The following is a 20,608-nucleotide window of genomic DNA, read 5'->3' on the forward strand; positions in this document are numbered from 1 at the left end:
AGTCGAAAAGGGGAAACTATTTGAAAAGGGGAAAGTCGAAAAGGAGAAACTATTTGAAAAGGGGGCAAGTCGAAAAGGGGGAAAGTCGAAAAGGGGGAAACTATTTGAAAAGGGGGGAAAGTCGAAAAGGGGGAAACTATTTGAAAACGGGGAAAGTTAAAAGGGGGAAAAATTTGAAAAAGGGGGAAAGCATTTCGCAAAAGGGGGAAAACTAAAATTTGGGGATATGAATTATAAAAGGGGGAGTTTGGCGGAGATCAGACACCGTACAGAAAGCCCTAAACACACAAGCGCTTGGTATTCAAAATCCATATCCCGGCGAGGATGAGGAAGAATTGTCAAATATAGATAGAATGACATGTCAGTATTCTATGATATGCAAGAAACACTGCTCTCTACGGGACGTGCTTATCTACCTACCCTTGCTCCATCCCAACTGATGTAGAAAATTGAGACGTAACAACCAAGATACAAATCGACCGTTACGCCATCTCATTGGAACGAAGGTAAAGACGCTATTGCTGCACAACCACCTTGCGCATGGTTCATTATAGATCCACGACAGTGCCGACCTCTAAGTGACTCGCCGTGTTTATTAATCAGTACTGCTGCAATGCATACATCCTAAGCAAGCCAAAGAACAAACTGTTAATGGAGATATTATATTTGCTGTGATTTCCAGAATATTCGAGCAGGATTTTAATATCGGCTGTTTTTTATTTGTATATGTTTTAAAGGATGTCGTATATCACAGGTAAGGATATAAACAATAGATCACTACTAGTGTGACAGTGTTATATGTGTGTGCTATTTGCGACAAGGAAGATGGCATTCGTTGATGACAGAAGCGAAGTTAAGCTTTCATATATGGTAAATTTATGTTCACATACGCATTTGTATGCCTTGACGCCAGTAAACTACATCATTTAATGCTGTATTGGATAGCATGATCAACTGTTGTTGTTTTGCATCGTAAAATACTGTCTTTCTTTAACAAAAGTGGCTCACCAATAATGAGTGATAATGAGGACAGTAGTTGAAGCCCTAAAACATCAGCACAGATGTTAATTTGTACTTCACCTGCTCCAATTTGTGTGTGTCATATAACACAGTCTTCGTAATAATTAAACGCAGGTAGTATAACCCTCCCCTAGATTCAAATTGCAGGATTCAGCACGTCATGTAATTAGAAATTACATTGTAAGCATGGTAAGTGTGCACGTAGAGTGTCAAAATAGGAGAATAGCGCGTTGGAAGGTTTTTAATTTACTTGGATTTCTCTCATAAATCAAAGCATGTATATTGTTACTGTAAATATTAGGTTTCATTATATACGGTGTCGGGTAGTTATGGCATGCGTTATGCTTGTAATGTTAATAATATGTGTCGAGAGAGAATAAATTAATTTGAGAATTTTCATGACATTATCAATTCAAATAAAGAGCTGGTTAAAGATGTATTACAAATACTGGTAGTCTTTCCATTAAAGTCCAATTTATACATAATTTATTTGTTTATTGAGTAAAAAGGTTCTTGGCTGTCCTGTATGTAATCCCAAGGAAGGTTCTTGAGTATGTTTCTAGCATTTACATACTAGTAACTTTTTCTGGTCAAATATGGTTCTTTCTTGCCTTTGCAGAACCTTTTTAGTTCTTCGTAGAATCATTTAAGGTCCCACATACATGACAGCTGAAGAACCAGATAGACAGAAACATCTATATAGACACAAATGGTCATGTTTAATTTGTGGATAAATGTCTGTGTGAACGTCTCCATGACGCACATCATTGAATTAGCCAGATTGGAAAGCCCTTCTTGATTTGTCGTGCTCAGAGTAGAGTTTACCCCGGGGACATGACTTATAGTGATTTCGAGGTTTTTTTGCAACATTTCTGGACACAGCTTCTAATGGTGTTTAAAATTGATCTATAAATTGTGATACCCGGCAATTATTTTTTTTAAGTGACGTAATAGGCATTTTGGTGGGTATTAAAGCCGTTTTTGTGATTTGCAAAATAAATTTACCAAACATGTCTATTTTAAAAAAAGGTACATAACTTTGAAAGTAAATAGAATATGAGCTTCACATTATACTTTTTATATTATCTATTTTTGCGGCATATCTGATTAAGACCTTGTTACCCCAACCCAGAGAAGATGAGATTTATTCTCATCTTCTCTGCCCAACCCAACTAAGACGTTATTGCCCAAATATTATCTTGACATCATTTTACACTGTACTCAAATAAAATCATTTCGATTATGACCATCTCAAATTAAACACTCATAATTATCATAAATCTGACGTCGTAAATCCTGAAGCAAGCAATTAGAGGTACAGTCATTTCACGGAAAAAATGCTAAATGACCTGATAAAATTACCCGTCGTATAATTATATGATCTTAATTTTGTTTGTCCAGATATCTGCGGTAATCCAAATGATTCCAATCCGTTAAATTATGATAAATATCTACATGTATTTTGTTCTGCTTCTGCTCGTACCTGTAAATTACCGTGGTATAAAATCTTGTACAAACTAAAACATTCATTATGGTTTACATAATGTATAGCAGATTGGGCTTGCTGATATTAATTTCGTCTGAGTCTGCCTCGATGTAGTTTTCAACATAATTGAGACTTGAGGCAGAAAATAACACCTTCTCTCTCGGCTGGTTTACTGATATCATGGACATGCACATACAATAATAACACATTATGTTGCAGATGTTTCCGCGGTCAAATTTGCCACTTCGCGGTTGTCATAATTTAACGATTCATTTGTAGTATAGTACAGGCTATCTACTGAAGAAAGCATTCTTGATTATTCTTTCGTTTCATCTTGAAGACTTTACTCTGTATATTTATGCTGCTGCAAATCAACCAATACAACTGTTGCAGCCTTTTATTATCCCTATAATATATATATATTGCTAAATCTAAGTAGGTATTTGCAAGATTTATTGCTAAGTGTCAGCATTTCTAACCACCTGTATAACAAACAACCTCGACGTTCGAAGAAACTCACTCGCTTAGGCGACGAAAAAAAAGAAACCATGTTCTACGGGCGTTATTAAGATGCATTCAATAATATATTAAAGCCTATGTATACTTTACTTTTTAAGTATACGTAGGCTTTAATATATTACTATTATAAAAAAAGTTTAATTAGTGACATTAAGCCTCTGCCTATATCAGATCCCGAGATATAGTTAAAAAGGTTTCAAAATGGTTGCCATTTTGAACTTATGCAAATTAGGCATGAAAAAATGACTCAATTATATAAAAACTGTTGTAAATGAATTCTTTGACCCCAAAACATGGGTATAGACACCAGAATTAGGTCTCTACCAATCTTAGATTCCGAGATATAGTCAAAATTATTATGAAATTATTTATGCAAATTAGGCACTGTTCCACTACTCTAATTTGGGTAAACATTTGATACCTCCTTTTGTCAGATATTCCATGTTAAATGCAGATAAAATGGTTTCTGTTGGAATTTGTTTTGGGTCAAATCGTATTTTTACTGAGCTAAAAGGTGCCTCGCCTAAAGTGAGAACAGTATATAGTTGACGCCCTAGAAACATCAACACAGGTGTTTAATTTACTGCAATTACTCCGATTTTGTGTGTCACGTAATACAATTACAAAAATGCGATCTTCGCAATAATTAACCGTAGGGTGTTCATGTGTATAGGAAAACCCCATCATCTAGATTTAAATTGCATGATTCAGCAAATTTGCATTTACATTGTAAGTGTGCATGTAGTGGCAATATATGAGAATAGCGAGTTGTCACCGGTTTTTAATTTACTCGGATTTCTCTCATAAATCAAATTGTTAGTGTTTAGGTTTCATATACGTACGGTGTTGGGTCGTTACGACACGTTCTGCTTATGATGGATGCTAATTTATGTCGAGAAAAAAAACAAATTGGTTTTACAATTTGCTTGACATTATCATAGGGTGGTAAAAATTGTACTGCAAATAGTAGAGTAGCCTTTACAGTCATAAATGTCCAATTCAGGCCTCTCTACATTACCATTTATTACTTATTGTTTATTCAATCATTTTCAACTCCACACGTCACGCTCTTAAACCAATGTTTTAAAGGGGTTTTGAAAATGCAAGAATCCAAATTAGTTCTTTCTGGCATTTACAAAACCTGTTCTGGTTAAAAAGTGTTCTTTCTGGCCTTTGCAGGCTTTCTTCAGTTCTTCGTTGAATCATTTAAGGTTCCACATACATGACAGCTGAGGCATTTATTTCAGGAGTGCAGCTGCTGTTATAAAAGGAGCCTGATCATAAATAAAATCGTGTCTTGAGTTTAGACATATTAATTTCAACCACAGAAAAAATACAAAAATAGACAAATAAGTCTTGCCTGATGACACAATCTAAGGGAACGTGAAACAGAAGCATACACACGAGTGGTACATGTCCAGATGGTCACTTAATCTCTGTCGCCTATGACACGTCCTGTTTACGAGACATTTCTCTTAAGACACGTCCAGTATTTATGGGACATGTCATTTGTAGCCATATTTGAGACACATTCTTCATTGTTCGTTTTTCATCCTAGACATGACCTGGGGACATGACTTACTCAAGGTCATACCACAGTTGAGAGTATGTGACCACCAATATCTGTGATGTGACTTATATAGTTTGTGTGGTTGTGATTTGTATTTCTTTTTTCTATTGTTTGTGGCAATAAGGTTGATTTTCATTTTCTATTGTTTCTGACTATTACCAAGGCATCATTTTTTACAGCTCCAAATAAAGTTGCTTCAATTATGACCACCCGAAATTAATAACCCGTGTTAAATTAAATCTGATATCGCACAGAAGCAAGTAATCAGAGCTATACTCATTTCATCTGAAAAATACTTAATGACCTGAGAGAATTACCCTGTAAATGGAATTTTATTTGTCTAAAGCAGGCATTTTCAAGATTTATTGCTATTTGTCTAAGCAATTCTAAGCACCTCGTGGTTCTTGTAATTTAACGATTCATTCGTAGTAATACGAGCTATCTACTGAATAAAGCATTCTTGGTTATTCTTCCTTTTCAGCTTGAAAACTTTATGCAACAATTCGCAAACCTTGTAGCGTATTATATGCCATCTATACATATTGCTAAGTCTACAATGTGCCCTTTCAAGTAGCATTTCTAAACAATCTTTATGGAATCACAAATTTCTTATTTAATATAAAAATATGAAATTTGAAAAGATGTATCTGCAGTGTTTGCCACAAGAAATGGTGAGCGAGTTTAAAAAACATGTATGCTTGCGAAGGATATTTTAAAGATGTGTTGTTGTTTGTGTTTCAATAACGACCAACTATCGTCAACATTTTATTTTGTCATAAATAAATCTTTATTCAGACTGTAGTCTTTCAATAGTTACCTCAAAGTATTTTGGTTACCTAGGATCCGTCTTACGCTGTGATATAAAAAATATCTGCAGTAACAATAAATGTTTTTCAAAGATATGACAATTATTATTCATACAAAATATGTTTACAACACTAGCGTAAAACATGTATCTTGTGCGTTTTTCGACCTTTTCTAAAGCCCTTGAAACTTTATCTCGTAGAAATATTCGCAACCTATCCCTTAAGCTGCGCATGAATCATGCATGTACTCTGCCTTTGAATACTAACATCCGTCAGTATGCTATTGACATCACTAGATGCATGTTTACTTATTTTGACTGAAAGGAAATTATGGCAAAATATCTTTCATGGCATCAATTGTCCCATTTTTTCATACTTGAATGTTGACAACCATGTGACTGTAATCTATGTAATTAGCTTCTTGATGAATTCATAAATCTTTGAGTGTTATTATCATTCTACTTAAGATATAGTTATAAAGGCAAATTCAAGTTCCTCTAAACTTGCTTTATAATTTATAGACTTAATAAAGGCCAAGCGGTGCTCAAATGTTTTAGCACTTTATCTTATAAAACTGAAATCTTAAACTTGGCTGAAAATCCCTATTATATGGCCCACAATGAGTGTAATCTGCACGTTAAAGCTAATTACCGGTAGTTACATAAAGTTTATATTTATCGAAACTTGTCAGACATTTCTCTATTTATTTCGGTTTCACTAATTCCAGAGGAATATTTATAGAACGTTTGGCATACGGGGATGTACGGCAGATTTAGGGTGGATTTGGATTATTCGGGGTGAAAATTTCAGAAACTTGGTTTAGAGAAAGGACTCCTTTTCACAATAATTTTCTTCACAAGAATCAAGAATTAAAAGTGGTTTGTTTTCATTTGCGGTACTAGTAAATCAGTCCAATGCGCTAATTTAAAATAGCTACATATTTTTGTTTTGCTTCTGTTCATATCGGTAAATTCATGGTACAACTACAAATCTCGCAAAAATTGAAACATTCATTTTTTTTTACCAAGTATCACTAATGTAGCGGATTGGGCTTGCTGATATTAATTTCGTCTGGGTCTGCATCTATCATGTTTATAGAGTTTCAAACGCAATTGAAGCTTAAGGCTGAAAAATAACACCTCTCTTGCTGCGGCTGCATGATTTACTGATATCATGGGCATGCACAGTAATAACACATTATGTTGCAGATGTTTCCGCGGTCAAATTTGCCACTTCGCGGTTTTCATAATTTAACGATTCATTTGTAGTAGCACGAGCTATCTACTGAAGAAAGCACTTTTTTAAACCTTGCAGCGTTTTATTAGCACTCTACACATTGCTTGGTCTAAAGTAGGCATTTTCAAGATTTATTGCTATTTGTCTAATCAATTCTAACCACCTCGAGGTTCTTGTAATTTAACGATTCATTCGTAGTAACACGAGTTGTCTACTGAAGAAAGCATTCTTGGTTATTCTTCCTGTTCAGCTTGAAGACTTTATGCAACAATTCGCAAACCTTGTAGCGTTTTATTTGCCATCTGTATATATCGTTAAGTCTAAAATGTGCCTTTTCAAGTAGCATTTCTAAACAAATCACAATTTTTTTATTTAATATAAAAGTATGAAATTTGAAAAGAAGTATCTGCCGTGTTTGATACAAGAAATGGTGGGCGAGTTTAAAAAACACGTATGCCTGCGAAGGATATTATAAAGATGTTTTGTTGTTTGTGTTTCAATTGCGATATAAAATCTACCAACTATCGTCAACATTTTATTTTGTCATAAATCAATCTTTATTCAGACTGTAGTCTTTCAATAATAGTTACCTCAAAGTATTTTGGTTACCTAGGATCTGTCTCCTTTTAATACGCTATCATAAAAGTTTTTGCAGTCACAATAAATTTTAAAAGATGACACATTGAACATATTTCTTACCAGGTTCGCATATTCGTTATTTTTCCGATATGACAATTATAAATTATTCATACAAAATACGTTTACACAACTAGCGGAAAACATGTATCTTGTGCGTTTTTCGACCTTTTCTAAAGCCCTTGAAACTTTATCTCGTAGAAATATTCGTAACCTATCCCTTAAGCTGCGTATGAATCATGCATGTACTCTGCCTTTGAATACTAACATCCGTCAGTATGCTATTGACATCACTAGATGCATGTTTACTTATTTTGACGTCTTTCATGGCATGAATTGTCCGAATTTTTCATACTTGAATGTGACAGTCATGTAATTAGCTTCCTGTTGAATTCATAAATCCTTGACTGTTATTATCATTCTTCTTAAGATATACGTGTAGTCATAATGGCAAATTCAAGTTGCTCTAAACTTGCTTTATAGACTTAAGGCCAAATGAGGCTTTAATGTTTTATCATTTTTATCTCACAAAACATGGATATAAAACTTAGCTAAAATATTCTGTTATATGGCCCCAATTAGTATACTGCATAATTAGCTATGCATAAAGTTTATATTTATCAAAGCTTGTCAGACATTTCCCTATTTATTTCGTTTTCACTAATTCCGGAGGAATATTTGTGGAAAGGTTGGTGCTGGGATGTATGGCAGATTTAGGGTGCAGATTTAGGCTCTTCTGTCTGGATTCGGGAGCAAATATCAGAAACCTGGTTTAGAAAAGGGCGCTTTTTCACATTTCTTCAAGAATCAAACATGGTTATTTTTCAATTTTTTTAGCAAAGTTTGAAAATTTATCTTTATTTTGAACAAAAGTAATTTCAAAGTGCACAACATTGGTATAATTTTCAGTTTCTTTTCATCGAATTTGGTATATTTTTAGGATAGGTTTTCGGAATTCCATCCGCACGTGATCTTCACCAATCAAAAATCAAAAACTCCTCAGTACAGTAGTGGAATTATAAGCTATAAAACATGTTGTTGTTTGGTTTTAAGGGTTGTATGTTACATTTTAATTACACGAGCAATACCATATAATGTGACGGTCCGCGGTGGAGTAAAAATGCTAACGAGCTCAAGTATGAACCAATTATAGGCCTGAGATGGTTCTCTAATTAGGGAACTATAATGATGGTCGCTAACACACGTTACGATTAAAACTGAATAGAAATCGATTCATTGTTGGTTAAACAGCCACATGCAGAGAATATTTGTATTTGCATTCATTAGCCATATTAACTTTCATTACATTTTCAGAATGGTGGTTGACAAATGAAGGGAGAGCGAAGAAGGCAAATGTTAATGCTCTGCAGGCTTCAACATAAAAAGTTCAAGTTTTGAGATATTTGCTCAAAATATCAAGAGCTATCTTTAGAACCACTGAAGCAATACTAGGTTTCATGCTGATTCTAAAGTATGGTCATGACAATAGAGGCCGTCAGCGTGACGTCATATGCCGCCATCTTGTGGGTACACGCTGCGATGTAGACTGCTGCCCTCAGTCGTCAACCGTCTGGATTGACGACTGAGAAAACTACATGGAAATGTATAATATGTGATGAATTTTTTTGTAAGGGGGGTAGATGTTTTACTGTTGTATTTTATTACTTTTTAAACAATTTTGGAACTCAACATGTCCGATGTTTAGGATCTTAATACTGTCATATGATTATTCTTTGTGTTTATGTGTTAACTTCATGTTTGCTTTGGTGTTTAGGGATTTTCGAAGGTCAAAGCAAAGAGCTTACTTTATCGTCAATATTGTGAGAGCTGATTGTATGTTACGGCTGTCTGGTTCAGATCGCTCAAATTGAAACAAACATAGGCCTATCAATAAATTGATTTGAAGTCGTAGTTGAATTTTCTGTATGACATTTATTAGAAGTATTTATCGAATAGTTTGCGATCTTATACTATGAATTTGGACAATCAACTAACACCCTTGCATTATGATCAATATAAGAAAGCAATCTCTATTGATAACAGACTGACCATTCGTGTCAGAATGAAGATATAGCAACTATGGTAGGCCCACTTTTTTTTTTATTGTGAAAGCCGGTGTAAAGGGCGGATTATGAACGTGATTACTGCCGAAATATACTCAATATAGGCCTAAATATAAACAATTTCTTATTGAGATGCCTTTAATCAATCATGACTCCCTGTTCTTTAGTCACGATTGATCACGAGTTAAAATTTTGATCCTCGGTCTCTAGAATTCTAACAACTATCATTACAAGTTGTCAACTGATAAATTGAACATGATAATGTGATTATGTAGGCCTATCATCAGTTTATGTAGGCCTATCATAGTTTCCGTAACTTTGAGTAAGAGCCTTAAATCAAATAATAATGACCCCCGTTTTTTTAGTGTAATTAAAACGTGATTTTGATTTAACTTTTAATCCAAAGACAAGGAATTAATTAATAATTTCCGATGGTAATTTTCATTAGCGAGCGAGTGATTAGTGAGTGATGAGTGAGTAAATTCTTTATAATGAATCAAAAGTATGTAGGCCTATAATGTAGGCCTATCATCAGTTGCCGTAAGTTTGAGTAAGAGCCTTAAATGAAATAATAATATATATGACTCCCGTTTTTTTAAGTGTAATTACAATGTGATTCTAATTTAAACTTTTAATCCAAACACAAAGAATTAATTCATATACATCGGAAATTATGGTACTCCTAACTTTCATTAGCGAGTGAGTGATGAGTGAGTGACTGAGTTCGTTATATTTGAATCAAAAGTTTAAATCAAAATCATAATTTAATAGAGATGAACTTTCAGGAACGTATTTACAACGTGTCACAAATGATCATGAGTTAAATGTTGTATCATCAATCACGACAAGTTGTCAACTCATGAACTGAGCATGGTATATAGCGTAGCGTATCGTAGCGTAGCGTAGCGTAGCGTATCGGCTACCATGACTATCCTACAGTTGGAAAATCATCATACAGCTGGTCTCACCTTAGTTAACCTCTACTTACACTGTCAATACATACTACAAACCGGCCAACCCTTGCACAGACTGTTAAAAAGACAAACTATGCTTATTCTCTTTCTCAGTCATGTACTGCCATGCAAATCAAACTCATAACAAAATACAGCATGTGCATGCGCCTAACCTGTAATATTCTAGGCTCATTTGAGCTCGATTATCGTAATGTATTTTGAATGGTGTATCAACGAAAGTTGAGGAATATCACCTAATCGTATGCAAGCCATTTCAGTGAAATTAAATAGGGAAGCATCGCCTGCGGGCGCTGCTTCAAAAAAGTGACGGATTTTGCAACAGGATTCCTGTGGCATAGAGCATGCGCAGTTGTGTCCAAATTGACCTTTTGACCGAGATTGTTGTTTTTAGAAGTTCAGAGCGCGATTTTGTCACAGCGGCGCGCTACAGCGACGCGGTACGCGGGCGCCGCTAGTCAGTCGCGCTACGGCGCACAACTGAAGTCGCATTGAATAGTTTTCAGAAGTCCGTCATGATATTGGCTGTAAGATAATCACTACGAAGCATACACAGTACATGCGAAGTGTAGACGGCTGATTGGAATTAGTCTAGCTGCGATGGTCGTTCGATCTCCATGCGTGAACAGTAAAATCATCGCGTTGATGCGTGGTAACAACTGCGTGGCAAGCTGCGTAGTATCAGACGCATGAACGCGCGTATCATTTGTACCCACAAGATGGCGAAAGGCTGACGGCCTCTATCGGATTCGACATCCATATAGGTGAAGGTTGACATAGGTCCAATAATTGCCGCGCATACTGCAGTTACTGTCCGTTTTCCTATACACAATACACAGTGCTCTCACAGTTGACGCGTGACCTCTACAAAAAGTGTATGTTAGTAGTATAGGCAATTGCCTAGTTAACGTCACTGTGTGAAAAATAACCGGCCAATATTTAAAGTATTCTCTGAAATTCTAGAAAATATAGTTTTGTAACATGTCCTAAATGTTTAGCTAATTTAGGTGTTTGGAAATATTCGCACTTTGGTGTTTCAGGAAGGATATGTAAACGACAGATAACACCAAAAATATGAAGAAATTATATCCAAACCGTGTTAAGTCTGCAACCATTATGCTTCTCATTTTCAAGAATGCTAGTTAACAATAAGCAGACTATTGTCTCATTTCGTAAACAAAAGCCCACACAGTATTGTTACCCTTCGTTTGCTTTATAATCGTTCACCCAACTGAAACTATAATACCATCTCATTGCTCATTGCACAGGTAAAACAGAAACATCTGTAGTGTAGATTTAACCAGAGAAGATCTGATTTAATCAGTTGAGCTGTTTTCAATGAGTGTTATCTTGGTTTAATAGCTTTTAATGGGGTTTAAGTCCTGCAAAGGTCGTGGTGAATTCTAATGTAGACATGACTGCATCATGGTCCAATATTGCCGCGTTTTGTTTAGGTCACCTAATGACAGAATACACAATTCCTTACATCTTCTTAGTAGGCATTTATTGTAATTCTAAATAATCTGACCGATGTGAGCTCCGGTACAAAAACCCACGCAAAGAATTGATCTAAGTGGAAGCGATATTACACTGGGCGGATAATTATGAAAGCATCGACTATTCGTAGCTTTTAGAAAAACTGAAACAAAAACAACAACAACAGCACTACCGTTACTCAGATTACCTGATTGACTTCAGTCAATTTCTGAAGATATTGTTTCGTCAGAAATTATTTGAATGTTAAAGATGGGAATGTTGTCAGAGAACACTAGGCCTATCCAGACCAAAATATAGTAGATCTTAAAGGGAAATTAAGGTTCTTTTCTTTTCATAGGACTATAATAATATATTTTTATTAACAGCAATTTTTTCAGACCTGCAAAGCATAGCTTATAATACAGGAGATCTCCATTGATATAAAGGGTGTTATTTTCGCCCCATATGCATGATTTTTCTCGGGAGGTGGAAAACGCCCAATTTGTTCATTCTTATATTATCAAGAATTGCAAGACCTATGGAAATAGGATGCGATTATTGGCTTCCTTGACTCATTTCATCTCCATTAACTAAAAGGCACTCACTAATAGGTGTAATCAAGTTTTACTGGCATATTCATTAACATTTACTGCTCTTAATAGCTACAAATTGTGATACACCTTAATAATCTGGGCATAATGAATCTATTTAGGCAAATATAGGGCCAAAACGTTTTAAAGTAACTTTCATTGGGTTATTATCAACACCCTCAAAAGACAACGAATAATTAAAATTAACAAACTATACAATGGAAATCACAGAAAGGTAACCATAGTTACAGCGCTGTTTTGACGGATGTAAAATAACACAATCACCATGATCACTTACCAAATTCTGCCCATCACTTCTGCAGCGCAATTTTGGCTAAAATTTCAACATCATGAATATGTTTTTCCCCAAACCATAAGAAATCCAAAATTTTGCAGGGTGTAAATTTGGAATAGGCCTACGTCATTTTTTGGGGTGACAGTTTATGACATACATGTGAAGATTGGAGTCTTCTCAGAAGACAACTAAATGTAGCAGTGCAAATGAGCTATTCTAGTTGAAATTAATACACCCTATGGAAGACAGGACCTTAATCTCTCATACAGGAGAGTGAACTCAAATGGGTTACCTGAATGGTTGACCCCATTTGAAATATAGGCCTACACCCTCTGTGTGGGAGATTAAGGCAGTGGCTAGCGCGTAGCCAAGGGGGATGGGTAGGGGCAGCTACCCCCTGTGAGAAATCTTGCCCCCCTCTTGCCCCCTCTGTGGGATATGCTAGTCGCCCTGATATTTAAGATTTTTAGGCCTTTTTTGTATTTTTAGCCCATTTTTGACCATATGCGTCAAAGTTTTTCCCCCTTAAAAAGTGCCCCCCCCCCCTTTGCCCACCCGCTGAAAAAGATTCTGGCTACGCCACTGGATTATGGCCATGTCTTCCATTGGTGGTGTGTGGATTTCAAAAGGAATATCACAATGTGTTGAGTAGCCGGCCATTTCCATGATTGCATACATTGTACACGGCCCTGGAACAATTTGCTTTCGACGACCAAAATGCTTAATTGTCATGGCAACGGATTTAGAGTTTGATGCAAAGTTATCCTTTATGACCATTTATGGATTGTTGACGTAGGTTATTTGTTTACAGACAAGAGCGCCAGTAGAGATTATCAGTAATTCTCTTTTTGTTCTTTATACAAGCGTGCCATATCCGTTGTCATTTAATCAAAATAGACGTGTTGCTGCAAAGATGTAAACAAAGAAGTATACATCGGAAAATAAATCATCTTGAATCTAAAGGTTTACCTTACTGAAAAATAAGACCAAGAAGAATTTTATACGCTAAGATAAATAGAAAGATAATTTCGTAATTTCAAATGATTTAGACTGGACCTACTTCATGACGTTTTCGTAGAAAACAAACGTGTCAAAGTATATATTTCTGCAATTTGTATATATGACCCCAGAGTCTCTCGGGATGACTTTCTCATCCAAAGACCTCCATATTTCGGGTGGCATATCCCTATTTACGAACTGCTGTTTGCCACATCCCCGTACGCTTCCCCTCCCGGTGGGAAAACGATGATTTAGTTTTACGAGGACGTCCGGGGTTGGAAAGTCCACCTTGTTGTGAAACTTGCTAATGGAAGAACAATCAGTTCACAGTTACATAGTCAACTAGAAAAGTCAAACGATGTAGAAGTAGACTTCTCCGTAGTCCACTTGCCAATTGTGCATACTCTGGCTATTGCATTTAAGCTTAAAACTCTCTGATTTAATTAATTTGCGCACAATTGATAGATTTTCATATCTGATCTTTTCAGTCACCGTACTCCCTCTGTTTGTTAGCTTCGCAAGTGTCAACTCGGGCTTTTCGCAATTAATGAACTGACAGATTCTAAAATTATAATTGTTCAGTATTGAAGTACCATTATAGTTATGCCACTATGATATGTTGCATTCAATAATATAAGCCTACATATACTTTACTTTTACTGTCACAAATATAATTATATAAACTTTTTCATAACCATTTTATACTAGTATTTTGATGTAATAAATATCAGTATAATTTCGAGTTCAACTGAATGCGTTCATCATGAATAATAACATATTTTTAATTATCAAAAATCGACTATGGCATAGTCTAATGTAGAAGAAGAGTAGAAAAGAAGAAGACGATGATAATGATGATGATTAAAATAATAATTATTATAATTAGGCACAGAATGAAACAACAGATGTGGTCAATCAGCAAGGGTTTTGACTACGGTGAAGATGTGAATTACGAAAATACTGATTAGTGCAAGAAAAAGAGAATAGCTTCTATTATTCCGTAAAAAAACTTCAATGATGTAAATATCAGAGATATACCGTGATGACCGCAGAATATAAGATGCAGAATAAAGATGACAGGATTGACATTATGTCCAGGAGGTTTCGTAATGCCATAATATGAAAAATATGAATATAACAAATTATTAAGTCCTACCGGCGAATAAAGGTGAACGACTTACTAAGGGGTTTTAAATTAAAAACTTCGGTCGAAGTTTTGCCACAAGTTAAAAAAAATAACGGTTAGTTCATGAAAAAGAAGAAGTGAAATTTAGCAAAACGCGACGAGGTTTATTTGCCCGTAAGAGAGCTCTATTGTTCCGCTATTGTATCCGCTATTGTATCCACTATTGTATTCTATTCATAAAAGCTACTGCAGGAATCGCGGCAATCCCTGATATTGCTGATGTCTACCGCCGGCGTTTCGCATTTATTAACAATCAAAATTATCCCATACTCTTACATTTATAGTCTTATTCTCACCTTTTATATAATATTAAGAAATTGCAATTATGAAAACTACAAACTTTGAAAGTGAAAATATATTTACCATCGAAAATATATCATACTTAAATTCTATAGAGTCTATAATATATCCAACCCAGAAGTGCCAATTTATTTAAATTGTTGTAATAGCGCCCAAATATCCCCACAAATATCTTATACACGATTTTATTGATTCATTTTGGGCTAAATCAAAAGTCAGAAGTAGTTAAAAAGGGCAACATCCTCACCATTACTTGCTGATCCTCGCTTGACCAAACACGCATAGTACGTTGATCGAAAAACCTAGCGTGGTTGTCTTAACAATGCAAAAGAGATGTACAGCTTACCCACTAATACTAGCTCATTTACTCAGAACAGTATTGAACAGTTACGTAGTCCATCGATAGTGCGGACACTCTTCACTCGCAAACCACCAAAATTCGTGCTATTTTGGCGTTGGAAAAGAATTCTCGTGAATAGAGTGCCCTCTCTACTATCTGCCTACATAGTACATGTTTACGTTCTAGAAATGCCAACTAAAATCATCCAACAACTTCATTTTAAGAATTATTTCAGTATAGAAATCAATAGGAACAGAAAGAGTATGGTCTACACATTCCAGGAAAATGTTTTATTTGTTTCTTCCGCCATTCTATATTTCCCTAAAATTATCACATTTTTTCTCCAAAATCCTATGTAAATGATTCTCCACGCTACGCAGAAATTGTGTGCGATAAATCATACAAATTTGCCACAATTTTACATCACTTTAGACAGTATTGCAATATTATCTTGATGATTTTTAGGCATTTTCAACGGCAACTTGAGTATATTCAGAAATCAAATATCGCGCCAAGGGGATGACACTCTTATTCACGCATTCATTTACAACGCAAACTTGTATCGAATCCCGGTGGTTTGCGACCAATGAAATGTCCGCACCCTGGATTTATTCATCCCTGGTATGAATTATTTATTAGGTTTGTCAAGGCAATAACCACGATCCGTTTTGTAATAATATAAAAGCACTTGCAATAGAATCCCGCTGAGTTCAATGAACTGCGCCCTGAAACCGATGGAGAGGTGCCCCATAAAGAAGCTATTCCATTGACCTCTATTAACAGGTCAGTGAGCTCTCCATACACAAATGAACAAGTACAATAGGACAAGGCCAGCACCTATTACCTGCTTTGTAACATGTTATTTTGAAGTCGTGAAGATTAGTAATCGTCTGTGCATATGAACTGCGCATTTATGATGCAAAATATTAGTTCTATATAATATAAAATTACAAATACTGGTATTCTACACCCATTTAATATGTACTCAGGTGGAACCTTGCCTTTTTAATTTTCATTTCTTTTTATGTAACAAATTCAGGTTTTTCCATTACGCGGGGCCCCCCATACAAATTTGATGCTAACATTGAATGAACGCAGAATCAAGAATGGGCGTTTCTAGTACATACAGCGTCTGACTCTACCTGAGGACCTAGCCCCATGGGCTCCAAGAGTGGCTCTCCATACACACATGAACAAATACAATGACGGGTCGCCATTGCACTCCATACACAAATGATCAAATACAATGGAGAGTCCGACTGCCATGCAAATGAGCCAAGTGCCCTCTCAAGGGTCTGCTCTGTGATATCACACTGATCAGACTGATCTTTATGTTATTACAGCGAGGCTCACATACAATGTTCAACACAAAGTGAACGATGTTATAACTTGGAGGGCTAACAAACCAACACCGCCAAATTCGACTGACGTGTGAACAACGTGGGATGCTATGAGGAAATTGAATACTCGTTGTCTGATCATGCATGTGCGTTTATGGTTCGGATAGCGGTTACTTAGCAACTCTCGTTCCGCCTTGGGTTTATTGAATACACTCTATATAAAGTCATCAATATGTCGTTTCCAGTCCTTGGCTGAACTATTGGGTTCAGCTATTAATTTTTTAAATAATTCTGTTAACCCCATAGCATTAAAAAACTAGTATTTTGATAAATAAAATAGCTGGATGCGGTATGCAGCTGATTGGGGTGGTTACGGGTCGTTAAAACCACTAACCGCGAAATATGGATATCCAACTAGTTTGCCCCGCAGGGTTACAAAGAACCGCTAACCGCGAAATATGGATATCCAACTAGTTTGCCCTCGGAGCTTCAAAAACCACTCACCCCGAAATATGGATATCCAACTAGTTTGCCCTGCAGGGCTATAAAGCACCATTAACCGCGAAATATGGATATCCAACTAGTTCACCTCGTATGGCTACAAAGAACCACTTAGCGCACAATATTTTTTTACCTCAAAAAAAGAATTAATATCTACCAAAAACGTTTCAAAACGTAAAAAGCGGCCAAAGTTTAAAAATCTTTCCTGTGTTGCTTTTCACCCTTTTTTAAACTTGGTCCCATTTAGTAAAGTAGTATTAACATGAAGAATGAGTCCTAATTTTACATGCAACAATGTACTCTTATAGGTTTAAGACTGTTCGAAAGCGGTGCAATATGACGTAGGCTACCGTATGTATTATCAAAAACATTTCAAGGTTTATGTTTTATTATATTGCGTGATCATAAAGAGTAGTAGAGTATTATATATACTTAGCAAATTGACTGTGTGTCAACCTGCTACATATAGGCCCTACATCTGTACATAAGGCGCAGAATCGCACATGACGATGAAGAATTTAACAAAGTGAGTATTTGCTACAAAATACATTATAACGTCTATACGGACAAAAAACTTCAATTACGCACGAACATTAATTCATTTGCTCTACAAAATAAACATTGACAACTAAGAAAACCAACAAGTAGCCTATAGATGACTTCGTATGGGTCTTTAAAACTTTCATAAATGGGACCAAGTTTAAAAAGGGTGAAAAGCCACACAGGAAAGATTTTTAAACTTTGGCCGCTTTTTACGTTTTGAAACGTTTTTTGGTAGATAGGATTTGCTCATAAACCCTGGACAAATTTCTTGGATCAATACCACATTCCTTGCATAGAATAATACTGACGCTAATCCACTTTGACATTTTTCAAAACCAAGAAGGAAAGGGAGATCGAGAGAGAAGAAAAAGTAAATGAAGAGCAAGAAAGAAAGGAAGGAAGAAAAATAGACAAGGAAGGACACGAAACCCAAGAAAACAGGAATGAAGAGAAACAACTAAAAGAAGGACATGAAAACCAAGAAATAAAGGACGAAAGAGAAATAATCAAAAGACGGGCAATTGGAAAGGAAAAAGCCCGGCCATTGAATAAAAAATGGGCTTATTTAACAGAATGTTGATGTTTTTTGGTCCCAATTTTAGCTGAAAATATTTTTCCGAGGAGGCAATCTGGGCAATAGCATAGCTAGCTTCCCCATACTGTAGTTACTGTCCGTTTTCCTATACACAATACACAGTGCTCTCACCATTGACGCGTGACCTCTACAAATGATGTATGGTGGAAGAATGGACACTTGCCTAGTTATCATCACTGTGTGAAAAATAACCAGTCAATATTTTATTTATTCTCCAAAACTTCTAGCAAATATATTTCTCTAACATGACCTAAAATTACAGCTAGGTTAGATGTTCAGAAATGGTCGCACTTTTGTAAAATATGAGTGAGGGCAAGGCATAGCTAGCCAACTCCCCGTGTTAATTGAATGGAGATTTGACCGAAAATATTGGTATCGGACCGCTCACTTCTGAAGGATGCCACAAAAAACGGTAAAAGCTACATTTAAACTATTCTAAATAGGTTCTAGAAAATATAGTTTTGTAACATGTCCTAAATTTTTAGCTAATTTAGATGTTTGAGAGGGTCGCACTTTTGTGTTTTAGGAAGGATATGTAAACGACAGATAACACCAAAATATGAAGAAATTATTTCCAAACCGTGTTAAGTCAACAATCATTATGTTGCTCATTTTGAAGAATGCTGGTTAACAAAAAGCAGGTCTTTGTCTCATTTCGTGAACAAAGGTATACATACCATTGTTTCCTTTCGTTTCCTTTATAATCGGTTACCCAACTGAAGCTATAATACCAGCTTTATTGCGATGTCGCACATTGAAAACAGACACTTGTGCACAACCAGAGAAGATCTGATTTAATCAGTTGAGCTGCTTCAATGAGTGTTATCTTGGTTTAATAGCTTTTAATGGGGTTTAAGTCCTGCAAAGGTCGAGATGAATTCTACTGTAGACATGACTGCATCATGCCCTGTGAGAAGTCGTGCCGCCTCTTGGGTTCTATCCGCCTTGTAGATTGTGAGGCGTTTTTGTACATTTTCGCCTATTTTCAACCATTTTCGGCAAAATTTCCCCTTGAAAGTTGTCCTGTCCCCTGACAAAGTTGCCCGGGAAAAGTTCCGACTACGCAGTCTGTACCTGTCCCTGATTATATCTCAAAACATCATGCACACGTTGAAAGACTTTGGAACCAACAGATGCATGTAGCTGTACCTCAGGGCAGTATACTTATCTAACGTTGGTCTAATAAAACCAAACATACCTTGTTTCAATGTTGTATTATGTCTAAAGGCTCTATGGGTCTCCCCTTTAACATAGCCTAATGCCCAGAAGTACGCTCTCTTTCGGGACTCGAGCACAAATGTATCTCGATCACTCGATCATACCTTGGGGATATAAAATGGCGAATCACTCAGGCTGTTTACAACAACCTGCAGTCGTGTTTGTGAGACTTTGTGCGAAAATCAGGTCTATACATTATACCTTGCAGTCACCTGAAAATCTCGCAGTGAATAAAATCTCCTCCAGTCTAGACTAGTGCTTGTCACTACTTTGGTAAACACATCCTTGGATATGGAATTAGGTTAGAACCTGTTTGTATTTTACACCACAAAATTATTTAACTTGTGTCTGTAGTTCGCCCTTCCATCGATGTTGTTACTGCTGCTAAATTTTATCTGTGTTTGTAAATGTATCGTTTTATAACATTTTTAAATCAATACTACTGTGGCATATCAAGGTGAGTTGTCAAGTGGGGCCAAAGATGAAAATGTTCCCGTTGCTCAAAGCATTTTACCGTGCTAAAAAGAAGATCTACACATGGCAATGTTCAGAGTTTATGACGAGAGTCAATATTTGCCAACCTTTAAGCAACCTCGTACCTTTCACTACTCATGATGTGGATTAATACATGTAATTATGTTCTAACCTCTAGCTTGCTTAATTAAACACGTCTTATCCACAATCACATTGTATATAGGATTCCAATGTTGGGAGCATCTTTTTTTATTTCAAGATTCACTACCTCCTTTGAAAAACAAAATAAAAGCAATATAGCATATTTTTAAATAAAACATTTAAAAATGTTATATATCCAATCTTCTATGGTACCATTCCCATAAGCGGAGTACACGTACTTTATAAAGAGTATACATCTAACGAATAAAATAATGGCTTTTTTCATGTTCGCTATCATCAATT

At 35.9% G+C, this 20,608-nt stretch overlaps 1 protein-coding gene across 1 annotated transcript in view; it reads left to right on the plus strand.

Annotated features, from left to right (window-relative positions):
* Positions 1-513: 513 nt before the first annotated feature.
* The window catches only part of LOC140161118 (cyclic nucleotide-gated channel alpha-3-like), a 67,980-nt gene continuing 47,885 nt past the window's right edge, over positions 514-20,608 (plus strand). Inside the window, exon 1 of the mRNA XM_072184524.1 lies at positions 514-754. The gene's annotated coding sequence lies outside the window, so the exon portion shown is untranslated. The remainder of the gene's footprint in view (positions 755-20,608) is intronic.

This window comes from Amphiura filiformis, chromosome 9 (assembly GCF_039555335.1).
Source record: "Amphiura filiformis chromosome 9, Afil_fr2py, whole genome shotgun sequence".
Taxonomy (NCBI): domain Eukaryota; kingdom Metazoa; phylum Echinodermata; class Ophiuroidea; order Amphilepidida; family Amphiuridae; genus Amphiura; species Amphiura filiformis.